Here is a 9068-nt window from a genome sequence, read left to right on the forward strand (position 1 = left end):
TCTCTGTTTATTATTGCGTATGCTCCGGCTCGGCGTTGAACTAGTCTTGCCGAGATCTCATCAGTCGACAGCTCTCTGTTTACTAGGAAGTTGAGGATGGGCTGAGCCCATGATGGAGCTGTGACTTCTTCTGTTGTCAGTACGGCTACTATGATCCGGGTGGGTGGGTTGGGTGGTGGAGAGTTGGAGTCGGCCACCGCCTGTTGTGTCGCTGCAGACCCCGGGCCGACTGCTGCAGTCCCCGGGCCGGGTTCTGAAGTCCCCGAGCCGGGTGCGACTACGGCAGTCCCCGAGCCGCCTGCTGGGTTCCCCCAGTCGGATCCGGCTGCATCAGGGGCAGGTGGTACAAAGATAGAGTCCGATTCTGGAGACGGCTTGACAGACGGTTTGAGGAGGCGCTGGAGAGAGACGCCGGTTGGTATAGCTTGTCGGGTGGAGCCGATCCGTGCCAGGGCATCTGCTTGCTCGTTGTCGACCCGTGGCACGTGGAGGAACTCGCACCCTTCTAAGTATCCGCTGATTTGCTGGACGAGGAATCGATAGCTCGCCATGTTTGCGTCCTTGGCGTCCCAGTCGCCAGATGACTGCTGGACCACCAAATCTGAGTCGCCATAACACAGGATCCGGCGTATGCCGAGCTCTTTGGCTAGCCGGAGCCCGTGTATGAGCGCCTCGTACTCAGCCACATTGTTGGAGGCTGCAAAATGGATTTGCAATGTGTATCTGAGCTTGTCGCCCTTAGGAGAGGTGAGGACGATGCCGACTCCCAAGCCGGTGCGCATCTTGGATCCGTCGAAGTGCATCCGCCAATGAGTGGAGTCGGGAGCCGGCGGTAGGTACTGGGTCTCGGCCCAGTCGACAAGGAAGTCGGCCAATGCTTGGGACTTGATGGCGGTGCGGGGCTGGTAGAAGATCGTGTAAGGAGCCAGCGCAATGGCCCACTTAGCCACCCGGCCAGATGCATCCCGGCTGCCTATGATCTCGGCAAGCGGGCGGTGCATACGACCGTGATGGGATGCTCTTGAAAGTAGGGCTTCAGCTTCTTGGCGGCGAAGTACACTCCATAGCACATCTTCTGGTAATGCGGGTAGTTTTGCTTTGAGGTGGACAGTACTTCGCTTAAATAATATACCGGCCTCTGGACTAACTGAGCTCGGCCTTCTTCTGGGCGTTGGACCACGATGACTGTACTGACCACTCGGCTAGTCGCAGCAACGTAAAGGAGCATGGGCTCTTTCTCAGTCGGCGCTGCCAGGACAGGTGGTGTGGTCAGCATCTTCTTCAACTCGTGGAAAGCTTGGTCTGCTTGGCCGTTCAACTTGAAGTGGGTGGATTTCTTCATGAGTCGGTACAGGGGGAGAGCCTTCTCCCCTAGTCGGCTGATAAAGCGGTTTAGGGAGGCCAGGCACCTGGTAAACTTCTGAACGTCTCGCAACTTGGTGGGAATCTCCATTCTCTCTATGGCCTTGATCTTCACTGGGTTGCACTCAATGCCGCGTTCGGAGACCAAAAAGCCTAGAAGCTGGCCGGCTGGTACTCCGAACACGCATTTCTCGGGGTTGAGCTTGATCTGGAATCGGCGCAAGTTGGCAAATGTTTCTCTGAGGTCTTCCAGCAGGGTGCCGCGCTTCTCCGTCTTCACCACAATATCGTCTACATAGACGTGGGCATTTCTGTCGAGTTGCTTGAGGAGGCATTTCTGCATGCAACGCTGAAAAGTGGCACCGGCATTCCTCAAGCCGAATGTCATAGTCAGGTAGCAGAAAGCTCCAAATGGTGTGATGAAGGCGGTCTTCAGGCGGCCGACTGGGTCCAACTTGATCTGGTGGTATCCTGAGTAAGCATCCAAGAAACTCAACAGCTCGCATCCGGCTGTGGAGTCTATCACTTGATCGATCCGTGGTAGGGCAAACGGATCTTTGGGGCAGGCTTTGTTGAGGCTGGTGTAATCTATACACATACGCCATTTATTGTTCTTCTTCAACACTAAGACCGGGTTGGCAAGCCACTCTGGGAAAAACACCTCCATAATGAAGCCGACGGCCAGGAGCCGGGCTATCTCTTCTCCTACGATCCTTCTCTTCTCCTCCGACAGTCGGCGGAGAGGCTGCTTGACTGGTTTCGCGTCCGCTCGGACGTGTAGCTTGTGCTCGGCGAAATCCTTCGGAACACCTGGCATGTCCTTTGGGGACCATGCAAAGATGTCCCGATTCTCACGGAGGAAGTCGACGAGCTCGCCTTCCTATTTACTGTCCAGGTTTGCACCAATGACAGCAAACCTCTCTGGGTTCTCTAGGTCCAGAGGTATCTTCTTTGTCTCCTTGGCCGGCTAGAAGGAGCCCTGAGCATCGTATTCCTTGGGGCTGGGGGACAGGGCCGGCTGCTTGCCGGCCATGGTCACGACTCGGCCCAGCATCTTCTTCTCTTCAGCAATCACGAGGGACTTGGCCAATCAGCTGCTGGCCGCAGCGCACTCGATGGACTTCTTGTAGTCTCCGGCTATGGTGATGATCCCCTTTGAACTCGGCATCTTCATCTTGAGGTAGGCGTAGTGGGGCACAGCCATGAACTTGGCCAGGGCAGGTCGGCCAAGCAAGGCGTGGTAAGGGCTCTCTAGATCCACTACTTCAAACCAGATCGCTTCTCGGCGAAAGTGATCCTTGTCTCCGAAGAGAACATCCATCTTGATCTTGCCAATTGGGGAACAGGACAGGCCGGGTACGATGCCATGGAACACAGTCCGGCTTGGCATGAGCTGCTTTGCCTTGAGGTTCAACTTCTCCATGGTGTCTCGGTACAGTATGTTGATGCTGCTTCCACCATCAATCAGCACGCGGAGAAACGGGCAACTCACCTTTCCGTCGCGAGGGTGACGTCCAACACCAATGCGTAGGAGCTAGGAGACGGCATCACCTCTGGGTGATCGGCCCGGCTCTAGCTGATAGGCCTTTCAGACCAATGCATGAACTTGGGGTTGCTGGAGGCGACCGCGTTGACCTCTTGGTGCTGTCGGCGCCGACTGCGCTTGTCTTCAACCTGGCTCGTGAAGACGACGTAGGCGGCGTGTTCATCTGGGAACTCATCCTGAATGGCTCTGACTACTGGTCGAACAGCCGACTGCTGAGGGGCTGGAGGCGGCGGGCCAGGAGGCGGAGGCGGCACCAGCCCTTCGCCCTTGGAGATCCGCGTGAGCCAATGGCAATTCCGGGTCGTGTGGTTGGACGGCTTCACGCCTCTGTGGAACTTGCAGGGGCATCGAGAATTTGCTCGTAGGAGAAGGCCGGCTGCCAAGCCGGCCTGCCGCCCTTCTTCTTCGGAGCGGGCCGCTCTTTGGGCTGTTCGTCTTTGATGGTGGCTACTTGCCGACTGGTGGAAGGCGGCATGGGGGCCTTGCGCTTGTGGTCGTTCTGGTAGGGGTGTCGGTTGGAGTCGCCAGCCGGCGTCTTGGGAGCCGGAGCGAGCACCTTTCCAGAGGCGTCCACTCGAAGCTCGGTCTTCATCGAGGAGTCGGCCGTGGCGTATTTGTCTGCTATGATTAGCAGCTCGTCGAGGGTGGTCGACTCGTCGCAGAGGAGTCGGTTCTTGAGGAGGGTGCCCTCTCGGCATCCGGCGATGAACTACTCTATGGCTTGAACCTCGTGCACCCCCTCACAGGAGTTGCGGAGCTCGGCCCAATGCGTGAGGTAGTCGCGAGTCGATTCGCTGGGCCCTTGGACGCATAAGGAGAGCTGGTGGGGCTTGGGAGGCCGCTTGTATGTGCTGGTAAAGTTGCGTACGAAGACTTCCGTGAAGTCTAGCCAGCTGTTGACGCTGTAGGGCTTGAGGCTGTTCATCCAGGTGCGCGCCGTGCCTTGAAGCATGAGAGGGACGTACTTCACGGCAACGCGCCTATTGCCGTTTGCTATGCTGACAGCGGTAGAGTAGTCGATCAGCCAATCTTTCGGCTTCACGGAGCTGTTGTACTTTGGCGTGTCTCTGGGGAGTGAGAACCCTTTGGGGAAGGGCTCGTCGCGGATGCGGGGACCAAAGCAAGGCGGGTCGACATCATCTTCTTCTTCTAGCGCCAGGGATCGCGCTAGGCGGTCGATCCGGTGGCGGGCATCATTCTCGCCGACTCCTTCGCGGTGGCCTAGTCGGCCACCGAGAGTCGGATGCGTGACAGGCGGCGGGGTGGGATATCTCTCCCCACGAGGCGGGGGGGAGGCGGATTTCCTTGTCTTTCCACCGCTCGCGGGCGGCCTTCTGCGTCGCGCTCAATGGTGATCCGAGTCCGGCTGCGGCTAGCAGCCGGTTCCTTGTCTTTCCTTGCGCGGGCGCCGCTTGCAGTCGGTGTACGGGATGTCGCGGTGTGTTCTCGGCGTGGGGGAGGACTCTCAGCGCGGGCGCCGGCTTCATGCCGTTCTGCGGCCGCGTCGATCAGCTGCTGGATGCGTCTAGTCATGTAGGGGAGCTCATCAGCCCCTAGCCCATTCAACTCTTCTGCGGCCGCCTGAGCGGCACGCAGGTTCTCGACCGGCGTGGCGTAGACTGGGCGGTCTGCTCCCAGCATGCTGGCGATGGCCGCGCCGCGCTTCTTGACGAGGCCGGCTCGGCTCGGCCCGCCAGGAGGCGGCGTACCAAAGGCGGCGCGGTCGACTTCGCGCTGGTGAGCCTCAGTGAGGCGTCTCATGGAGGCTATCTTCTGGCCCTCCGCAATGAGGGTGAGGCGGCGTGCCTCCAGAGTCTCGGATTCGTCGTCGGCCGGGATGGGGACGGACAAGTCGTGCATCGCCGCTTGTAGGGCGTCGTGGGTGTTCTCGCCCGAGACGGTGCCGTGGCTGATGACCAGAACCTCAGTGACAGCGCTGCTGCCACTGTCGGCTCGAGGGAGAGGGTCGTCGATGATCACCACATCGGTGGGGAAGGCGTCAAGCGATGCCGTGTCGGAGTCGACAAGCATCGGGTCGGTGGAGCCGACCGACTCCAAGTCCACAGCAAGCTCGCTGGAGACGTGAAGCTGGTCGAGGAGGCTGACGAGGCAGCTCTCGGGGTAGTCTGTGCCCGCGTCGGACGCGGGCTCGTCGGAGATGCGAGTCTCGCCAAGAAGGTCGGCGAGGCAGCTCGCCGCGTAGGTGTCGTCGACGCCTTGCTGCGCGTCAGGGCAAGCGCCATCGGGCGTAGCGGGCTGGCTACGCTCGCGGGGGAAAAAAAGGGTTCCCGTCCAGAACAGGTCTCCGGACGACGGTGCACCTGGCCCCACGGTGGGCGCCAAATGTGGGGTGGTAGGTGTGACATATGCCAACGGGTGGCTTATCATTGTGGGAGCCAGTAAGACATCGCCGGTGCCTGGAAATGGGATAAGGCGAAGACATGCACGCCGGCGAATCTTACCCAGGTTCGGGGCTCTCCGTGGAGATAACACCCCTAGTCCTGCTCTGCGGGGTCTCCGCATGATCACTAGATCAACACAAGTATCTACAAGTGCCCCTTGAGCTGTTTGGCTAGGGGAAGAAGAAGGGCAAGGCTAGCTCTCCTTTTCTCTCTATGTGGTGTGTAAAACTCTGTGAGATCAACCCTTTGCATGGGTGTCCCGGGGGATTTATATAGGCCTACCCCCCAGGGGTACAATGGTAATCCGGCTGGGTGTGGGTCCCAGCCGTCAGTGTCTGTGCTCGCCGGCTTCTCCGCCGGCCATTGGGGCCCGCCGACTGATGGGTCCCGCCGGCTGCCGGCCTCTTGGCCGACAGGCCGTCCCCACCGCCTGGGGGCCTTGTCGGCGGCTGGTTACTGTTGCCTCGCCCCTGATGACGAGGGCTTTGTCGAGGTAAGCGTGGCTACAGTGCCGCCGCCTTGCGGTCTCTCACTGTAGCCTCACCTCGTCTTGTCTCCTTAATGGTGCACATGTTTCGAGGGAGGGAGGCAGCCGACTATTGGTAGCCGGCTACGCCCCAGGCTGACTAGGGGAGGCCGGGCCGCCTTTGAGCGTCTCTCTGGCTAAAGGGGACCGCCGCCCGTGGGCCGTACTGGCGCCTGTCGTGGGTGACGTCGAGGTCAACATGGCTACAGTGCCGCGCGGATGGGGGATGGCTGACCCGTACGGCGCCCTGTGGCCATGCATGTTCCGGGATTCGGGGGTAGTGGGTTGTACTGCAGCCACGCCCCGTCTTATCACCGTTATGTGGGTGCAGCCCTGGTGGGTGCAGTCTTGGCCGGCTTCTGGGAGTCATGCCTTCTTCATGGCCGGCTTCTGGGAGTCGGCCCTCTCAGGGCCGACTTCCTGGAGTCGGCCATCTCGTAGCTTTCTTCGGGAAGGTTTTTGAGGCCGGGTCGCCTTCTGGTAGTCGGCCCTGGGGATAGCCGGCCAGAGGAATGTGGCCCCATGCTCTGGATGCTTGAAGGCTCGATTGGCCTGATAATTTTTCGAAGAGCCAGGGGGAGTCGGTTAGGTTACCCGTGGCCATTTACTCCGACACTCTTCCTCCTCGGGCACGTGTTCATCAAACCCCCACTGGAGGATCCAATTATGCAGAATGCAACAAGTAAGGACAAGCTTAACCTGAGTGGAGTATGGGTGGAATGGCTTCTGATCCAGTATGTTAAACCTATTCTTCCGAGCTCCAAATGCACTCTCAACAGTTACTCTAAGGCTGGAGTGTGTGATATTAAACAGCTCCTATGCAGTCCTAGGATAGTTCCTACTAGAGAACTCGTTGAGATGGTACCTGGTTTTCCTAAAGGGTGGAAGGATACCCGGCCGACATGCATAGCCAGCATCTCCAAGGTAGAACTTGCCGTCGGGGACGTTGATCCCATCAGGTCGACTCATGCTCTCACCGAGAATGTTAGCATCATGCGCTGGCCCCTCCCAGCCAGCCAACACATATGTGAACTTCATATCAAAGTCAACAGCAGCAAGCACATTCTGGCTTGTCTAGTGCTTCCTCCCCCTGTATGCTGCATACTGTGACCTAGGAACTCTGGCTGTGACATGAGTACCATCTATTGCCCCAATGCAATCCTGAAAATGGTAGCACAAGCCCGTGTTAGTGCTCAACTTGAACAATACAAGCATATCGAGCCATGAAAAATGTATATTGTCAATGCTCGTCTTGAAGTATGGATACCATCTTGGGCTTCCGCGAATCTTGGGTGGAGTCTGGCCAGATGGTCTGCTGATCATCTCTCCTCTAAGCTCCCAACAACAAAAAGCACCTGCTTGAAGTACCTAGAGATGGTCTCCATTGATCTCCTGAACGTGTTGTGAATGACCCTGAACCTCTGGTTATGGCCAACAACATGGAGGAACATGGCCACTTGCTCTTCCACACTGGTGTTGACGTTATCTTGTAGCAGCCCCTGCTCCTGAAGGTCTCGACAAGCCTGGCAAATGGTGCCCTTTTCATTCGAAGCATCCACAGAGCCTTGGTGTCATTGCAGTTGTAGATGTAGTTCAGATTTTGGATCCTCTCCTGTTCCCGGATAAACATAGGACCATAGCAGATCAAAGGTCTCCCAGCATGACGGAAAACTCTCTGATGCATGAACATGACCCATGCCTGAATCACACTTATCAGTGCTGTTGCCTGAATTATCAACCTCATCCGTGCGTCCATAACCCAGTCGACATTGGCAGTTCGTTCAATGGGAAATCGATCCTACACCTTGCCTAACAGCCTAACCACCGACCTAACAAAGGGGGGAGGGGGTGCTGCTTACCGGCATCGGAGGTGAGGACGGCGTAGGGGGAGTCATTGAAGGAAATATGCCCTAGAGTCAATAATATAGTTGTTATTTATATTTCCTTATGTCATGATAAATGTTTATTATTCATTCTAGAATTGTATTAACCGGAAACTTAGTACATGTGTGGATACACAGACAAACAGAGTGTCCCTAGTATGCCTCTACTTGACTAGCTCGTTAATCAAAGATGGTTAAGTTTCCTAGCCATGGGCATGTGTTGTCATTTGATGAACGGGGTCACATCATTAGAGAATGATGTGATGGACAAGACCCATCCATTAGCTTAGCACTATGATCGTTTAGTTTTTTGCTATTGCTTTCTTCATGACTTATACATGTTCCTATGACTATGAGATTATGCACCTCCCGAATACCGGAGGAACACTTAGTGTGCTATCAAACGTCAGAACGTAACTGGGTGATTATAAAGATGCTCTACAGGTGTCTCCGATGGTGTTTGTTGAGTTGGCATAGATCGAGATTAGGATTTTTCACTCCGTGTATCGGAGAGGTATCTCTGGGCCCTCTCGGTAATGCACATCACTATAAGCCTTGCAAGCAATGTGACTAATGAGTTAGTTATGGGATGATGCATTACGGAACGAGTAAAGAGACTTGCCGGTAACGAGATTGAACTAGGTATGAGGATACCGATGATCGAATCTCGGCCAAGTAACATACCGATGACAAAGGGAACAACGTATGTTGTTATGCGGTTTGATCGATAAAGATCTTCGTAGAATATGTAGGAGCCAAGATGAGCATCCAGGTTTCGCTATTGGTTATTGACCGCAGATGTGTCTCGGTCATGTCTACATAGTTCTCGAACCCGTAGGGTCCGCACGCTTAACGTTCGATGACGATTTGTATTATGAGTTATGTGATTTGATGACCGAAGTTTGTTCGGAATCTCGGATGAGATCACTGACATGACGAGGAGTCTCGAAATGGCCGAGACATAAAGATTCATATATTGGACGATGTTATTCGGACACCGGATGAGTTCCCGGGGTTACCGGATAAATATCGGAGTGCCGGAGAGTTATCGGAACCCCCCGGGGGAACTAATGGGCCTCGATGGGCCTTAGTGGGAAGAGAGGAAGGGCCAGGAGGGGCTGGCCGCCCCCCCTTGGGTTCGAATTGGACTAGGGGAAGGGGGCGGCGCCCCCCTTTCCTTCCCTTCCCCCTCTTCCATCCTTCTTCCCCCTCTTCCTTAGGTGGAAACCTACTAGGACTTGGAGTCCTAGTAGGATTTCCCTCTCCTGGCGCGCCCTAGAAGGACCAGCCGGCCTCCCCTCCCCTCCTTTATATACGGGGGCAGGGGGCACCCTAGAACACACAAGTTT

Source organism: Triticum aestivum, chromosome 1D (assembly GCF_018294505.1).
Source record: "Triticum aestivum cultivar Chinese Spring chromosome 1D, IWGSC CS RefSeq v2.1, whole genome shotgun sequence".
Lineage (NCBI taxonomy): Eukaryota > Viridiplantae > Streptophyta > Magnoliopsida > Poales > Poaceae > Triticum > Triticum aestivum.